The 16,969-nt window shown below is 41.0% G+C and overlaps 1 non-coding gene across 1 annotated transcript; it reads left to right on the top strand.

Annotated features, from left to right (window-relative positions):
- The first annotated feature begins 16,199 nt into the window (after positions 1 to 16,199).
- On the top strand, positions 16,200 to 16,306 carry Gm22886. The gene has a single exon (XR_003952703.1). It is a non-coding gene; the product is annotated as a U6 spliceosomal RNA (small nuclear RNA).
- Positions 16,307 to 16,969: the final 663 nt, after the last annotated feature.

Raw genomic sequence — 16,969 nt, 5'->3', positions numbered from 1 at the left:
CCGATTTGGCAGCCTGTAAAACAATTTCAAATATGGATCACTGTTGAATCTATACTATAACACAGTTTCCAGGTTTGCCAGCATGCAGGAATAGGCATGTTTCTATAGCAGAATTACTTCCCGCAGAACTGAAAACAACACACAGGCATATAACAGGCACTGTTTAAAACTGTTACATCCCTACAGCCTCATGAAGAAAGCTAAGACATATTTGAAGGGGACAAAAGTGTCACGCTATATTTTGTTTGCATTGTACTTAACTCATACTATATGTTTAAACACTCTTCTCTATAAAAGCTACATAGCATAGTATTTCCATACATTTTAGGAAAAGATATAGAAAGACGCCTCCAAAAAGGTTATCTATAGTGGAAGGGCAATGCATGATGACTTGATTATCCTTTCAGTCTCCTTCTTAGGTAGAAAGATGAAAAATCCAAAACTTGTGAGGATTCTGAACACCATTAGCCTATCATATGAAAAGCATTTGACAAGAGATGGAGCTGAGCAGAGGCAACTCAACCAATGAGGTTATAGAAACAGCTTTTGTTCTCAACACCCAGCTCCTGATGTTGACACACTGCTGCAAGTTGTGGCATCAGTGAATTTTTGCTTTTGGCTTTCTGACCTCTGCCACATACCTGTCCATTTCCAGCTTCCTGGGTGCTGAGGCCATCTCACCAGTAAGCAAGCTTGCAACAGAAACTTCTTGAACTTTTGTCATATTTACAGTGATGTGTTAAACCCCCAACCTCTCTGTGTGTGAGTGTGTGTGTGTGTGTGTGTGTGTGTGTGTGTGTGTGTGTGGTGGGCCAGTTCTAGATCATCCTGGAATCTCAGCCTAATCCTCTTTCTCTTTCAACAACTGTATAAGCGTATACATACCTGCACTATGTATCTTAGTGTCTGAAATGCCTGTGAAAACTTCTGGTTCTTCCACTAAATCCTAATGGATAAGAACGATAGACAGGTGCTGAAGCCCAGGGAGCTGTACTTCTTATAAAGTGTTTAAGCCAAAGCCAATATACAAGCAATGAAGGTAACAGATCATTGCCTCGGGTCTACCAAGCACATACATAATAAAATCTGTTTGTCTTTTCTCAATACCTCATGATTTGGGATACCATCTACAACCTTGCCAATAATAATGTCTTTAATAGGTAACTGGGCCTCAGTGTTCCTTGTGTTTACAGGCTTGGAAGGAGTGGTAGCCACATGAATTGTTTGACTCACTTTGTTGACAAAAACAGTTATTTAAAGAGTTTTTTTCTGGTTTCAATATAATAGAGTTCCCTGATTTTGCTAGTGTATTGGTTATTTTTCTCTACACTATACATAACAGACATAACAGAGAGAACTTGGTGGAGGAAGGTGTTTGGGTTCATCACTCAGGGAATATCAGTTCATCATGGTGGGGAAGGCATAGTAACTGTACTGGCTAGTTTTGTGTCAATTTGACAGAGGCTGGAGTTATCACAGAGAAAGGAGCTTGAGTTGGGAAAGTGTCTCCATGAGATCCAGCTGTAAGGCATTTTCTCAATTGGTGATCAAGGGGGAAAGGCCCCTCGTGGGTGGGACCATCTCTGGGCTGGTAGTCTTGGGTTCTATAAGAGAGCAGGCTGAAATCTAAGGAGGGGCATAGTGCCCACACTTCAGTCTTCATTCTTCTTGAGTTTCATGTGTTTAGCAAATTATATCTTATATCTTGGGTATCCTAGGTTTGGGGCTAATATCCACTTATCAGTGAGTACATATTGTATGAGTTTCTTTGTGAATGTGTTACCTCACTCAGGATGATGCCCTCCAGGTCAATCCATTTGGCTAGGAATTTCATAAATTCATTCTTTTTAATAGCTGAGTAGTACTCCATTGTGTAGATGTACCACATTTTCTGTATCCATTCCTCTGTTGAGGGACATCTAGGTTCTTTCCAGCTTCTGGCTATTATAAATAAGGCTGCTATGAACATAGTGGAGCATGTGTCCTTCTTACCGGTTGGGGCATCTTCTGGATATATGCCCAGGAGAGGTATTGCTGGATCCTCCGGTAGTACTATGTCCAATTTTCTGAGGAACCGCCAGACTGATTTCCAGAGTGGTTGTACAAGCCTGCACTCCCACCAACAATGGAGATTTGGGAACAAAACACCCATGGAAGGAGTTACAGAGACAAAGTTTGGAGCTGAGATGAAAGGATGGACCATGTAGAGACTGCCATATCCAGGGATCCACCCCATAATCAGCATCCAAACGCTGACACCATTGCATACACTAGCAAGATTTTATTGAAAGGATCCAGATGTAGCTGTCTCTTGTGAGACTATGCCGGGGCCTAGCAAACACAGAAGTGGATGCTCACAGTCAGCTAATGGATGGATCATAGGGCTCCCAATGGAGGAGCTAGAGAAAGTAGCCAAGGAGCTAAAGGGATCTGCAACCCTATAGGTGGAACAACATTATGAACTAACCAGTACCCCGGAGCTCTTGACTCTAGCTGCATATATATCAAAAGATGGCCTAGTCGGCCATCACTGGAAAGAGAGGCCCATTGGACTTGCAAACTTTATATGCCCCAGTACAGGGGAACACCAGGGCCAAAAAGGGGGAGTGGGTGGGCAGGGGAGTGGGGGTGGGTGGATATGGGGGACTTTTGGTATAGCATTGGAAATGTAAATGAGTTAAATACCTAATAAAAAATGGAAAAAAAAAAAAGAGAGCAGGCTGAGCAAGCCAGAGCAAGCAAGCCAGTAAGTAACATCCCTCCATAGCCTCTGCATCAGCTCCTGCTCCCTGCCCTGCTTGAGTTTCAGTTCTGACTTCCTTTGGTGATGAACAGCAATGTGGAAAATGTAAGCTGAATAAACCCTTTCCTCCCCAACTTGCTTCTTTGTCATGATGTCTAGGAATAGAAACCCTGACTAAAACAGTGACTAAGGAGTCCATGGCAATGTAGTGACATTACTGCAACAGACAGGGAGCAAAGAGCTTGGGCCAGTGTGTCATCACACTATAGCCTATGACATCCTACCTACAGGTGGTAACCCATCTCCTCCAGCCATGCCTTCCTCCCCAAGGGCTCTACAAGCTAACAAGGCAACACTCTACACTAGTAGCTGAGGACAAAGTGTTCAAATGCATGTCTCATTCTATCTTTGTTCAAGTAGTAACAACTGTTGATCACAGAACTGACTCCAAATAATGAAATTTATTCTATTTACATATAATTTGAATATAAAGCAATGTCTTTGAAGGAACAAGACTCCTGTTGTAGTATTGCATTCTTGTGTTTTGTTTAATTTTAACCCTGGTAACTTATCACTGCTCAGAGAATAATGGTTCATAGGCAGGCACTTAGGGGCCTAATGTAGTCATGTTGAAAGATATTTGATCACACTGTGAACCCTGAGATTGTGTTATTTACTTGGTTAAAAAAAAAAACCAACCATGTTTCTAGTTATGGTACAGTTCAACCCTTAGCACATACCTTTAATTCTTCTGACTAGAATACAGCCACACCCTTAGTACATCTTTAATTCCAAACAATGTAGGTAAAGTTAGTTTGTAGAAGAAAGCAACCATCTTTGAAATGATGTCTAATTAAGTGGCAGACAAAGTAATGAATCAGACAAAGACTTGACAGAGTAGGATATTCTCAACACTCATGAGAGAGGAAAGGGATGCTATAAGAGGGAGCAGTGTAGAGATAGAGAAGGAGGTAGTTTTACTGGGAGAGTTTTACAGAGACAGATGAAAGAGAGAACAAGCTAGACACGAGTAAAGGCAGAACAAGCCAGAAAATGAGAAGGATACAGAAGATTAGAACAGATTGCCAAAGTTAGTTTGAAGCCAAACAAAGCAACTCAATCAGAGCCCAAGAGAGAAGCCAGCTTGAGTCAGTCAGCTTGGAGAGGAGTTTAAGCTGAAACAATTGAGTTGAACAAGCCAGCCAGAGTTCAAAAAGAATTAGGAAGAGTGAGCTTACTCAGCAGTAAGTCTCAGAAACTGAAAACATTCTAGACTTAAATTATATTGTATGGAGGCTATTCCAGGAGTAGGCTTGTGTTAGCAGACAGAGGCAGTAACCTTCAGAGATGGCAATTACTAAAAGAGAATAAAAGTTACCTTTACATTTGGTATTCCAACATGTGGCAGGATCATACAGACAGAGAAATGATGCCAGCTGCAGACAAACTAGGGAGCCACCAGGTTTGAAAAACACCCAGTGTGATTGGAGAAGAGAAAGTCCACCACCATTGAAGAAAGCTGAGGACATCTGACAGAAACATCACAGAAGACCAGAGATAGTCATCTCAAGGTCTGCCCGACCTGACGGTCCCCTTAGCTCACACTCCCCAGTCACTATAGGTGACAGGATGTTTGCTTTTAGCTCAAAAAGCAAGTCGCAGGCATTTTTTTCTAGAATAATCAATACCAATTTGTGATGTTTGTAGATTTTGGAGAACACAGAAAATTTACCTGGAAATACTGAGCTGTCTCACTGTTTCTTAGTTTTGTTTTCCTTGACTAGATACTAAGATATTTCAAATGTCGTCTAAAGGGAAAGAACTCAGGCATGAGTGGATATTGACTTGTGGTCTTCCCACTAACACTAGCTAACCTGATACGTCAATACATGTCCAGGCTTACTTAACAAGTCAATATAATTCATTTCAGTTTAGGTGTAGATTTTAAAGAAATGAATACTACCATCAGAGCATACTAACACATGTGTTAAAAACTAGTTTCTTTAAAAATTAAAAGTATCCAGTATGATTATATTTTTCAAACAAATGGAAACAAATTCGAAATGACCCATTGTCTTTCTCCCTTTCGTCTTGCCTGCCCTTATTTCCCTTTTAAGAAGCTATAATGTCTAGAAAGCTGTACAAACAATTAAGCTAAATCATTTTGTAAGCGGTTCTGTGAAATGCAAGACTGATTTTTTTCTTAAAGTCCAAATGTGTAACTCAGCCTACATGAGCATATAAGCATATTTTGCTTAAATTACATTTCAATCTGACAATATTAATTTCATCAAGGAAGCTTAGTATAAAATTAATTATAGCTATCATTTATGTTATTTCATCTTCTCCTTCAATTGAAGCTTCAATGAGAATTCATCAACTGAAGGGCAGGATTCCCATTTTAACAACAATAATAAAGAAAATAACCAAAACTGCTTTCCCCACCCCTACTCCTTCAGTTCCACGACTAAAGCCTTATCACTTAATGTCATCTGAAATGTAATAATGTATTTAGAGGTTCAGGGGAAATGCTTCCAATGGAAATAATGAGGGCGCATCAGTCACATTCTCCTGCTGACAGAGGACATTTCTGTTTCAGTGACTTTGGTGAATAACCTCCAATGATGATTTGAGAAACAAATCCCAGGGAAGGACCTGAATAAGGCTTTCAGGGGCAAGCTGTTGAATTTGAAGACAAGAATACCACTTTGATTCACTTGACAATCCCAGAACAGTAACGTCTATAAAGAAAAGAACTTTGTGTTTTAGATTGCTTCTTCACAGTTCACCTTCCCATGAGTGTTCACAAGAACTTCTGTTCAAGAGAAGAAATCACTGTGGGAAGCAACATCGGGGCAAACAGTAGACAGCCTCAAACAGCCAGCAAAGACAAGATAGAAGCTAGAGAAGACGGAAGCTTTTCTGAGGTGCACACAGCTGTGGATCATTTCAAGGAAATCTATTTCAACATCCTCAACTCTCATTGACACTTTTTCCAGAGCTTGGCCTCCTGAGACCTTCAGAAATGTGCCCTGTTTCTCTTATCCCTCTACTTTGGTACTTTGAGGTTCTCACTTCCAGAATCAAAGGCTTACCTTTTCGCCGTCGTGAACTGAGCTTGAAGCAAAAGCTTGTGTCATGCCATTAGTTTCAAAGCACAAGTGTGGGTAAAGACATTTTGATTGCCATGTTCATTACATTCTACAATGGGAAAATGGAAGCGAAGACCATTATCTTTGGTCCTCATATCTCTTACCCTAACTAAAGCCACAAAATTCAGCAATATTGTACTCAGGCTGTGAGAGACCTGAGAAAATAATAGAGATAAAACCTGAGGGTCAATATATTCTACCTAAATGGCAATAAACACATAGCAGAGTCTCAGGCTTTATGATATGCATCTTAGAAGAGTATTTATAAGAAAACATCAATTTGATACAGGCTAACCTTGCTATAATTTTTTCTATTTTCAGCAGTGATGATGGGGGGTTTTTGGTAGTAGCAGTTGGGGTGTGGTTGGTTGTGGTTGTGTGTGTATGTTCCTACATGTGCTCATATGCCACATATGCACACATGTGCATAGATTTCAGTTTTCAGGAATCAATTCTCTTCTTTCACAACATAGGCTCTGTAGATCAGACTCAGGTCTTGAAGCTCAGTAGCCAGCAATTTTGCCCTCTACACTGTCTAAGCAGCCTGACACATTCCTCATGAGTGCACAAAGTTGGAAAATGGATTTAACACCCTAGAGGCCACCAATATATCTCAGTAAAAATAACAGCAGAAGATAAATACTCCTTTAACATATTCTGAATGTGGGCATATTGCACTTGGGTTCCCAAAGTATCCCTGGCAGAGCCAAGTTCCAGTTGTCCAGAGTAGTCAGCTTAGGGATGGGCTTGATCAGTTCTTCATGTCTCCTTTTCAAGCCTTCCTATCCTCTACTCCCATCTTTGGCAGTCATTTATCAGAATAGTTCACTTGTACACAAATCCTGTACTCAGCTTCTGCTCTCATGGAGGATGCAAGCAACACACTGCCTTCTGCACACCATTTTACATGACTTCAGAATGGACAAAATGTCCATGATTGCATCTGGAGTAGTGGTTCTCAACCTTCCTAGGCTGCCTCCCTGTAACAGATCCACAATCATAAAATCATTTTCATTGCTACTTCATAGCTATAATTTTGCTACTGTTATGATTCATAATGTAAATATCTGATGTGCAAGATATCTGATATGTGACCCTTCAAGTGGTGTAGAACCTCAGGTTAAGAGCCATTAGCTGGGGGCTGGTGAGATGGCTCAGCGGGTAAGGGCACTGACTGCTCTTCCAAAGGTCCTGAGTTCAAATCCCAGCAACCACATGGTGGCTCACAACCATCTGTAATGGGATCGGATGCCCTCTTCTGGTGTGTCTGAAGTCAGCTACAGTGAATTTATGTATAATAATAAATAAATCTAAAAAACAATTTAAAAAAAGAGCCATTAGCTATAGCATAATAATTGACAGAAGCTCCTTAAGTTAAAGAAATATAGGGTAATAAATTCACATTTTAAATTCTCTTATATTGTCACAAAAGTAGCAAAAGACATTTTAACTAAAAATTTCAAGACACTATAAATCCTTTTGTGTAACAATTTTCCCCAAGATTAAAACATTTCTTCCTTCAGGAAAGCTCCTTAAACAGGAAGACAAGTCAAAATAGCTCCAGGAAGTTCCCAAAACTGACCAGACTCACTAGGTTTTTATTTTTTAAGAAATAAAAGCTAAGAATTCCTCTCCCTTTTAGACAGGGGAGCTAAGCTAGAAAGAACACTCGCAGGCAACCCAAACTGCAAAGAAGACTCCGAGCCCAGACCAGCTGCCTGGAAGAAGCAGAACCAGCTGAGCTGCCTGGAAGAAGCAGTTAGACCAGAGTCACTTAGAAAGGAAAGGACACTCTCAGACCTGTTGAGCTGCACACTGTGCAGTGTGCTTTATGTTCCCAGCTTTATGAGCTATGGCTCGTGCTGGCGTGGGCCTTGGTAATACAGCTTTCTCTTGATGTGTTTCTGATCCTGTAAGTAACGCCTCACCCATACCCCTATAAGTAACCCTAAATCATTGGTTCACTGTAGCTTTCCAGCAGCCATGAAGAACTGGGTACCTGAAAGGAGAGCTGGAAATGAAAAAGGACAGGCGGGCATGAGAAGGATGAAGCCCAAGACAAAGGTTTTCTGATCAAGGCTCAAAGTTTACTTTTCAGCTCTGTGTTTATATAGGGAAAAACCCCACAGACCCATTCTTTGTGTCTGCTAGATTATGTTGCTTTGTTTCAACTGGACAATGTTATAAAACAAGTTCAACAGGCAGTCTGCTCCTGCAGGAAACTGCAGGTGTGGTAAGGCAAAAGACCTCCACCTAGATCAGAAGACTCAACCCTAGGTGGACTAGGTCAGCGGAAGACCGACTGTGACAAACAATTAGGGTCTGTTTAGCCTGCTCAAGGCTGGGGAAAGGACACAGTTCTCCAAGTTGGAATTTAATGTCTATACTTTGGTCTGTTGAGGGATCCCTTACTGTGTGTTAAGTCTTCCCAGAGAAAGTTTTATTACACAACAGATACTGTAAGTATATATTTCTGTTTCATTTGGATACAAATATTCCCATATGCCTGGGCTAATCAATTTACCCTATGTTTATATATTCCTTGAACTTTGAAGTTAGGAGTAAAATAAGGACATTGTGTCATCTATTCTACAATGAAGCATTAACTTACTCTTTAGTGTACTCTTTAATTTAATAAGACTTTTGTAATCCCTATATCAGTGAAGTTCATGCAGTTTTATACATCAGTTTCCACAAAAGCAAAAGCCAAACCAAGCTGTACTTGTCAGTGTTAAGATGCTTCTAGGTGGTGTTCCAGGACATATGCCTTAGACTGTCATTTAAGTACATAACGTAATACATCACAAGTATATAAGTATATGAACAAATGTCTCTTCACTACATATCTTAATATAATACCATCTCAAATACCTGCTTCATTTAACTAGAATTGGCTGCTCCTCTTCTGAACATTCAAGGTCATTATAGTTCTGTCAATTATAAAAACTGCTTTCTATTAGAACATAAAATTAGAATTTATCCATATCTTAATATAGTTCTTCTCAGGTGTCATGACCTGACCCCTGAGGGTGTCAGCTTTGAGATGGTTTGGCATTAATACAGTGAATAAGTTATTGATCTACAAAACAATCAGGTTTATGGGAATCTTTTTCCAGTTTCATGTAATTTTATGTCAACAAACAAAAGAAACTTAAATGCTAAAACCTAATAGAAAAAAAAATACCTGATATGTTACCACAAAATTCTTTTAGAACATTTCCCAATTGTTCTAGTTAGGGTTATTATTGCTATGATGAAACACTGTGACCAAAAGCAAGTTGGGGAGGCAGGGGTTTATTTGACTTACACTTCTACACTGTAGTCCATCACTGAAGGAAATCAGGACAGGAACTCAAACAGGGGTGAAATCTGAAATCAGGAACTGATGCAGAGGCCATAGAGAGGTGCTACTTACTGGTTTGCTTTCCATGGCTGTTCAGCCTGCTTTTTTTATAGAATCCTGCACTACCAGCCCAGGGGTGCCCCCACTTGCATGAGTGGAGCTTCCCCATGGCAATCACTAATTTAAAAAGTGCATTACAGGCTTGTCTATGGCTGAATCTTACGAAGGTATTTTCTCTATGGAGGCTTCATCCCCTCAGATGACTGTAGCTTGTGCCAAGTTGACATGAAATGAATTTGATAACTGCATAACAAACTCTGCAAATCAGATGGTTTCTAGTACTGACCACTTGCAAAATTACATGAGTTCACCAGCCTCTCAATAATTAATAATACTTTGATTATTATTATTAGATTTGGGGGCATAGAACTTTTTAAAAGGGATTTCAAATAACTGGGTTAGATATTCCTATGTGAAACTCCTCCCCTTCCCTGAACTTTGTCAACTAGTTTCTCAGTACAGACCTGAGATTACAAAGAAAAGATGGAGGAAGGAAACTGGGGTAGGGTACATGAGATGGTAAGAAAGAGAAAGAGGAAATGAAGGAAGTAGGAGAGAGGGGAAGTGAGAGAGTGGGAGAAGGAATAGAGAATACATACATACTCTTGTTAATATATTAATTTGTAGATTTGCAAGATGATCAAAAAATTCACCTCCTTCATCTCCAATAGGGATTAATTAACCACAAAACCTTCTGTTTTTTTATTTAGTAATTATCTAACTTTATCATGCCTATATGCTTTTGCTTAATTTATATGGATACTTTAGGACAGTTCAACACATTAAAAATATTAGCATTTGCAGACTTAATGAAGATAATGGACACCTTTTCGATTTCTAAGCCTTATTTTACTGTCATAGCAAAGTGCCTCTGTGAAGTGACTGTAGCAATCCAGGCAAGAAAGGAGCAAGCTTCAGATGGCTTTAAACAAAGGAAAGAAATAGCAAAGCTTAGAAGCCCAGAAGACCTCAGAGCACAATGACTTGTGGGCTCAGAAGTGAGGTCAGGCAAGGTTCAAGAAATTGTCTAGAAATCGAGTCTGGATACCTAGGAGGATAGACATGTCTGTGAGCTGAATTCATTGTCCTGGAGATCCAATTTACAGGACTATGGTTGTGAGAGAAGGGAATGACAGGTATTCCACAAAGGCCTGAAAATCGGGTTTGGGGATGTAGAGGTTACATCAGGGTATGGGAAAACTTTATATCACCTGGCATCCCTTCATACTGTATTGAAACTTGTAATCCATCTCTACTAAGCCAGGCAAGGTTCCATCTACACAGAATGGACATCTCCGTACTTAGGTTATTAACATCCTCTGATATGGTTTTAATTTGAAAGGTCATGGTGACTTTATTCTTGCTTCTCACAGTCCTCACTGAGGAAAAGCTTACTCACCAGGAATTCTACTGCAGCCCCGCTGTAAAGAGAAGGTGCCATTCTGCTCAAGCTATTCTGAGCAAAGACCTTCTTCAAGAGTCAAAACACTAAGTCACAAGCCCATCCCTGCTTTCACAAGTGACTCTTTTTAACTGTAGACTTTGGATGTGATGTCTCTCTTCAAAATACTTTCAAAATGTATTGTTTAGAGACAGACACATTCATCTTTCAAATTAGACACCATGTATCTCTAGATTGAGATAGTTTTCGTCTCTCCAGTGATATTTTTAGTGGACTCCTGGATTTCATGTTGCTGTTAAACATTCATTATGAGTGATGCAACTCTTCATTTTACCTAAGCTTTGTGAAAAGTAAAAGACTATTATGGGCTGGTAGAACCTTGATACTTTGGCAACATTGTTGTCAAAAGCACAGGAGAGGCTCAGTGGTTAGAGCTCTTGCTGCTCTTCCAGAGGACCTGAGCTCCATTCCCAGCATCCATGACTGTGCACAGTTGTCTATAACTCCAGTTCCAGGGGATCCAGTGCCTTCTTCCGACCTAAGCAGGCATGCACATGGTTCACATGCAGCCAATCCCCATTGCATAAAATAAAAGGCAGCAATGTTGTTGTTGTTGTTGTTACAGGAATGAGTTAGGGGCTCCTTTGGTTAGCACTAATATAAAGTTATACTAAAACTTATTACACATACCCTAATCACATTGTCCTTTATGAGCTGTGGACTACACGCAGAAAGAAGTCTTGCCTGGCCTTATCAATGCTACAACAGGATTTCTTGAGTCTTCAATGTTGTTGTAGGAGCAGAGAAGAAAAGGTCAAGCTATAGTATCTGAAACTCAGTCACTTATGTACACAGTTGACTTAAATACTAGCTTTGAAAATGTTCACCCAGACAAAGAAATCTTTAGCCTGGTGCTTGAATTCATATCCTTAATATCATTAAAATTAAAGTTTTCCTTGCATGTCATTCTGATGTGCCATTTTAATGCTGACAGTTTTAGAGGGCATTAAAATTTATTCTCAATATTTGTGACTCTTTTCCTTAACACCAAGAATGAAATCATCCTTAAATACTCTCACTAACTCATTTTATTTCATCTTGGGGGATCAAGAGGATCGATTTGTCTACGAGCCAGAGACATTCAGCAGAACGACAGAGTTTTCAAGGCTGCACACACACACACACACACACACACACACACACACACACACACACACACACATCAATCCATTCAAGACCATAAAACATTCAAAATTTATCTTGGGCTGGGGATGTGGCTCAGTGCTCAAACTTTTGCTTAGGAAGGGTCTGGGTTAGAACGCCCCAGCACTGAAAGGCAAACAAACCACAAAACAGCTCATCGTGACGTAGTCAGCCTTCATGCCTCCTCCTCACCCAGCTCTGATCCTTCCTCTGCCAAGCGCAACCAACTTCACATGTTCTGTACGACCAGACTCTGGCTTCTGATTCCAGGACGGGAGCATGAGGACAGAAGCTATTTCAGGTGAACTGAGCATAAGGCTCTAAAGTTGAAGGATTGAATCTCCCAAATAAGAGACTCAAAGTAAACCTGGCAAGATAGCACAAACCTTTAACACCAACACTCAGGAAGCAGAGGCAAGTAGATCTTTGTGAGTTCAAAGCCAGCCAACACTTACAATAATACCCTCCCCATACCCTCTCCAAAAGAAAGAAGTTGAGTGTGTAAATGAAAAACATTTGAGTGTGGCAACTTCTGGCTGCCGTGTTCTGAAAGCTCTTAAGTCAGACTGTGTCCTCTACTATTGGACAGTATGCAGCCTGCAATGGCTTCCTTTGATCGGTTCACTTCTGAGATACAGTATTTACCTTGCTTTCTTGTCCTTTTGATAAAACAGCTGGCATCTGCCATCACTTTGAAGATTTCAAAATTACAAATAAACTATTTTTGTAATAGTTTGCTTCATTTATTCTTGTATTTTAATTACTTTTCTATTGCTATGACAATACACCATGACCAGGGAACTTATAAAAGAAGCTTTTAACTGGACTCACAGCCTCAGAATGTCAGAGTCCACAATGGCCCACCAAAGGCATGCAGCAGAAACAACTGAGAGCTCTCATCTTGACTCACAAATAGGATGCAGACAGAAAGCATTAGCGTTGGTGGAAGACTTCTAAAGCCTCAATACTTGTGACACATCTTCTCCTACAAGATCACACCTCCTGATCTTCCCCCCAAACCTCTCCACAAACTAGGGACCAAGTATTCAAAGATAATAGGGGATAAGGAGATTCTCAATCAACCACCACAGCAGAGGAGACATGAGCACACCAGACCTAAGTCTGCCTGCAGCTTCAATTCTGTACCTGCTGATCAACCTGTCTCCTTCTCCTGCCCTGCTCTTGCCAGTCTCTGGTATCTTACCCCAGATGCTCCTGACTTAGCTCAGGCATTTAACATCATGGGCCTACATCCTATCTTGTTGGTTTGGGTTTACTATGTCCTTTCTCATTAGTTGTTGACAATCTATCATTTTTAAAGTAAACCAATTTGTTGGGAGATTTTCCTGCTATCTTAACAGCCCTGCCAAGCCTACAGAGGAGTCTTACACTCTGCAGACAGCAGTAGCTTGGGTAACGGGCTTCTAAGACAATTATGTTTGGTCTTTAAGCCAAACTTGTTGAAATGTTTGGCTTTTAATAAAAGTGAATAAGAATAGGGAAGGAGAGAAGGGACCTTAAAGGGAAATCAAGGCCCAGATCTTAAGGGACTCTCTAATCAGGGAATTTAAACTTCTCCTTGAAGCAACCGGAAACAGAATTGAGGTTTTCAGCAGATCGGTGGCATGACCACATTTATATTCTAGATCAAAGTTGCACAAGGTTTGGGAAGATCAGGGAGAACCCTGAGGCAATGATGCAAGCCCATGATGCTAGAGGCCTGAGCTAAGACAAGAGCAGCTGGGGTAGGGTACCAGAGACTGGGGCAGGAGAGAGAAACAGATTGCTCAGCAGATATAGAATTGAAGGGGGCAGGAGGACTTAGGTCTGGTGTTAACTTTCACAGTGTGTGAGCGGGGTCGACTGTACTGCAGCTATACACTTGAGAAACTAAAAGAAAGGGTTTTCAGTGTGATTGTACAGAGAAATGGTGTTTGTGTTGAGGAGGGGCTCAATACCATGGTTTGATACACTATACAATGTATATGAAAAACATTATAATGTGTATCAAACATTATAAAGTACATAATTGGTACTACAAACATTACTGCAATTGTTAAGAGCACTAGGTTCTCTTTCAGAGGATCTGGGTTCTGCTTCCAGCACCCAAATCGCTATTAAAAACTGCCCGTGCCTCCAGTTCCAGGGATCTAACTACCTCCCCAAACCACCATATGCTTCTGTGTACACACACAACAGAAACCAAGAAAGAGGAACCTGTTACAGAAGACAGCCCAGGAGGCAAGTCACCAATGCAAGAGGACCTTGAAGTTCAGGTAATCGCCACCAGGTGGAGTGTGGTCTCTGGGTTAGAGTCTCTGCTAGCCCAAGTTCCCACAAATACGTTAACCTGACAGACACAGGTGAACTTGTGTCTGTCACCTGGTCTACAACTCCTGGCAGAGCCATGAATAGGATTTCCGTGCATAAAGCCGAGAAAAGGAAAGGAGTCCGGAGGGAGGAACAGCTTCCTGTCTTGCTGCTTGCAAGGAAATCTCCAGCAAGGCTCTTGGTCTTATTGTCTTAGGTATCTTAACGTTTGAAAACAAATGAAGTTAGCCTGGCCTTTTCAGTTCCTCTGCCTGCAATATGATAAACAAGAAGAAAAAAAAATCCAAAGAAATTATCTGCCTGACACTGTTTCACAGCCTGGGAAAAACAAAATGAAACAATGAAGGTTCTTGTATTCCCAGGCTTAACATTCCGGCAGGTTTGGACATATTTGTAAACTAAGGTTGCAACAATATAGCCAAGTGTGGTAATGGATTTGTAAGTGTCCCACCCACGGCCATATGCAGCCAAGAATAGCTATGAATATAACCTAACAAAAAATTGTGAACTTGCTCAAAACAGAATGATATTGGGAGTGGTGTGTGTGTGTCATAAACTTTATAGACAACAACATAGTGGCACAATGTAGTCAGAAGGTCAAAGAGTCTGTATGGGGAAGCACAGAGAAGCCCTGACTGCTCCAGAGTTCTCAATAGGAGATAACCCTAGGTAGGATGAACATTATATCTGAGTACATGTATTCAAGAGATCATGGTGACAAGAATCGTATGTTTACAGTGCCAAGGCCTGGAGGTGTATTCCATGTGCATAAAAGGAAAATAGATACCAATGGAAAAATAGGCATAGAGCAAAGTGCTACCGACTCACATATTCTATGCTTAAGCTTTATTTAGTTCACGAACATTTCTAGACTCAAGCATGCCAGGGGTTGTTATATGCTACTTACAGATACTTACTCATTTAATCCTAGCCAAAAAAAAAAAAAAAAAAAAAAAATCCTATGCAGCGGTAATACAGTCATCCCCATGCCATTTTACAGGGAGGAAACTCTCACAGAGGCTTAGTAGCACCTTGTATCTTTGTGAGCCTATCAAGCAACGGAGTTGTGTTTCTAGCATATTTTTTGTGGTTATTATTTTTTGGTTTTGTTTGGTTTTGGCTCTTCAGCCTCAGTTGTTGTCCATACTATCTGTTGCAGGATGGGCCAATTGGATTTTCAAGTAAGAATAAGCATCTACTTTGCAATTTAGAAATGTCTCCTGGCAGTGGAGAAAAGGTTAGGTTGCAGGGTTTGGAGTGGATACTGGTGGAGGCTTCAATAACCCAGGCTTCAGAGGGAAGCCTGGGGTTATTAAAGTAGCAGGTGAGTTAAAACACGGGTGAGTAGGCAGGGCCATCGTGGGAGAGTGGACTACATTAGAGTCTTAATGTTGAACCAAGGGAATGGACAAGGCTGAAGTGTCTAAGGCAGGAGAGAGGTCAGGGAAGGCAGTGTAACGTTTTTTATTATTTGATGTTCTTCTGTTTCCAGGAGAGCAGAGTTTTGTTTCCGTAAACAATTTGAGCATTCCATAGCCTTTTAAATCTTTTGTGGCCAGGCACCAATCCAGGAATCTTATGGTAGTGAACCAGGTCATCAGGCTTGGTAGCCGGTGCCATTGCCCACTGACCTGGGGGCAATCGCCCCATCACTCATCTTAAATTCTTTCCAAAGGAAGGCAGGTAAGATGCCTCAAATGGTAGTGAAGAATGCCACCAGGTGACACAAGCTTGACAACCTGAGTTCAGTCCCCAGGGACCCCTTGGTAGAAGGGGAAAACCAAGCATGTCTTCTGACCTCCACATATGTGTCATGGTATGCCACAAATTCCTTACTTCATTAAACTTTTAAAAAAATGTAATTTTCATAATTTTTAAATGCTTCCCAAATGAACTTTTAAATAATGGGTTTAAGTTCCAGACCACAATGCCCCACCACCAAAAAATATACATTATAAATCTGTCATACTCGCTTCGGCAGCACATATACTAAAATTGGAACGATACAGAGAAGATTAGCATGGCCCCTGCGCAAGGATGACACACAAATTTGTGAAGCGTTCCATATTTTTGCTATGCCAGTGCCTGGCAAATACAGAAGTGCATGCTCACAGTCATCTATTGGATGGAACACAGGGCCCCCAATGGAGGAGCTAGAGAAAGTACCCAAGGAGCTAAAAGGGTCTGCAACCCTATTGGTGGAACAACAATATGAAGTAACCAGTGTGGGGAGCGGGTGTGGCGGCAGTCCCAAAGGCGCCAGGGACTGCAGCTAAGTCATATGACTTGCACCTGACTTCCTCATATAAGACACAAACATCTTGAGTGCTGCGCAGGTGTACCAGGATATAGGTGAATCCAATTTGGTGGAGATTTGCCCCTGCTGCCCTGATTAGCTGAAGCTGCGTGCCTGGTGAGGTGGCGTGGCCTGCTGTGCGTGGATGGGAACTGAGAGTATAAAAGAGTGAGAGGCCCAGGGTTCGGGGGAGATATAAAAACAAGGGAGAGATATAAACAAGGGAGATATAAACAGGGGAGATATAAACAGGGGAGATATAAAAACAAGGGAGATATAAACAAGGGAGATATAAAAACAAGGGAGATATAAACAAGGGAGATATAAACAAGGGAGATATATGGAGAAAGAAGAAACAGGACTGAATAAATGTGTGCAGAAGGATCCTGTAGCAGCGTCGTTCTTCCTGGCCTGTTGAGCGCGCGCAACAAACCAGTAC

Source organism: Mus musculus, chromosome 18, assembly GCF_000001635.26.
Source record: "Mus musculus strain C57BL/6J chromosome 18, GRCm38.p6 C57BL/6J".
Taxonomy (NCBI): Eukaryota; Metazoa; Chordata; class Mammalia; order Rodentia; family Muridae; genus Mus; species Mus musculus.
Note: the sequence above shows the minus strand (reverse complement) of the source record. Positions and strands in the feature narration are given on the sequence as shown.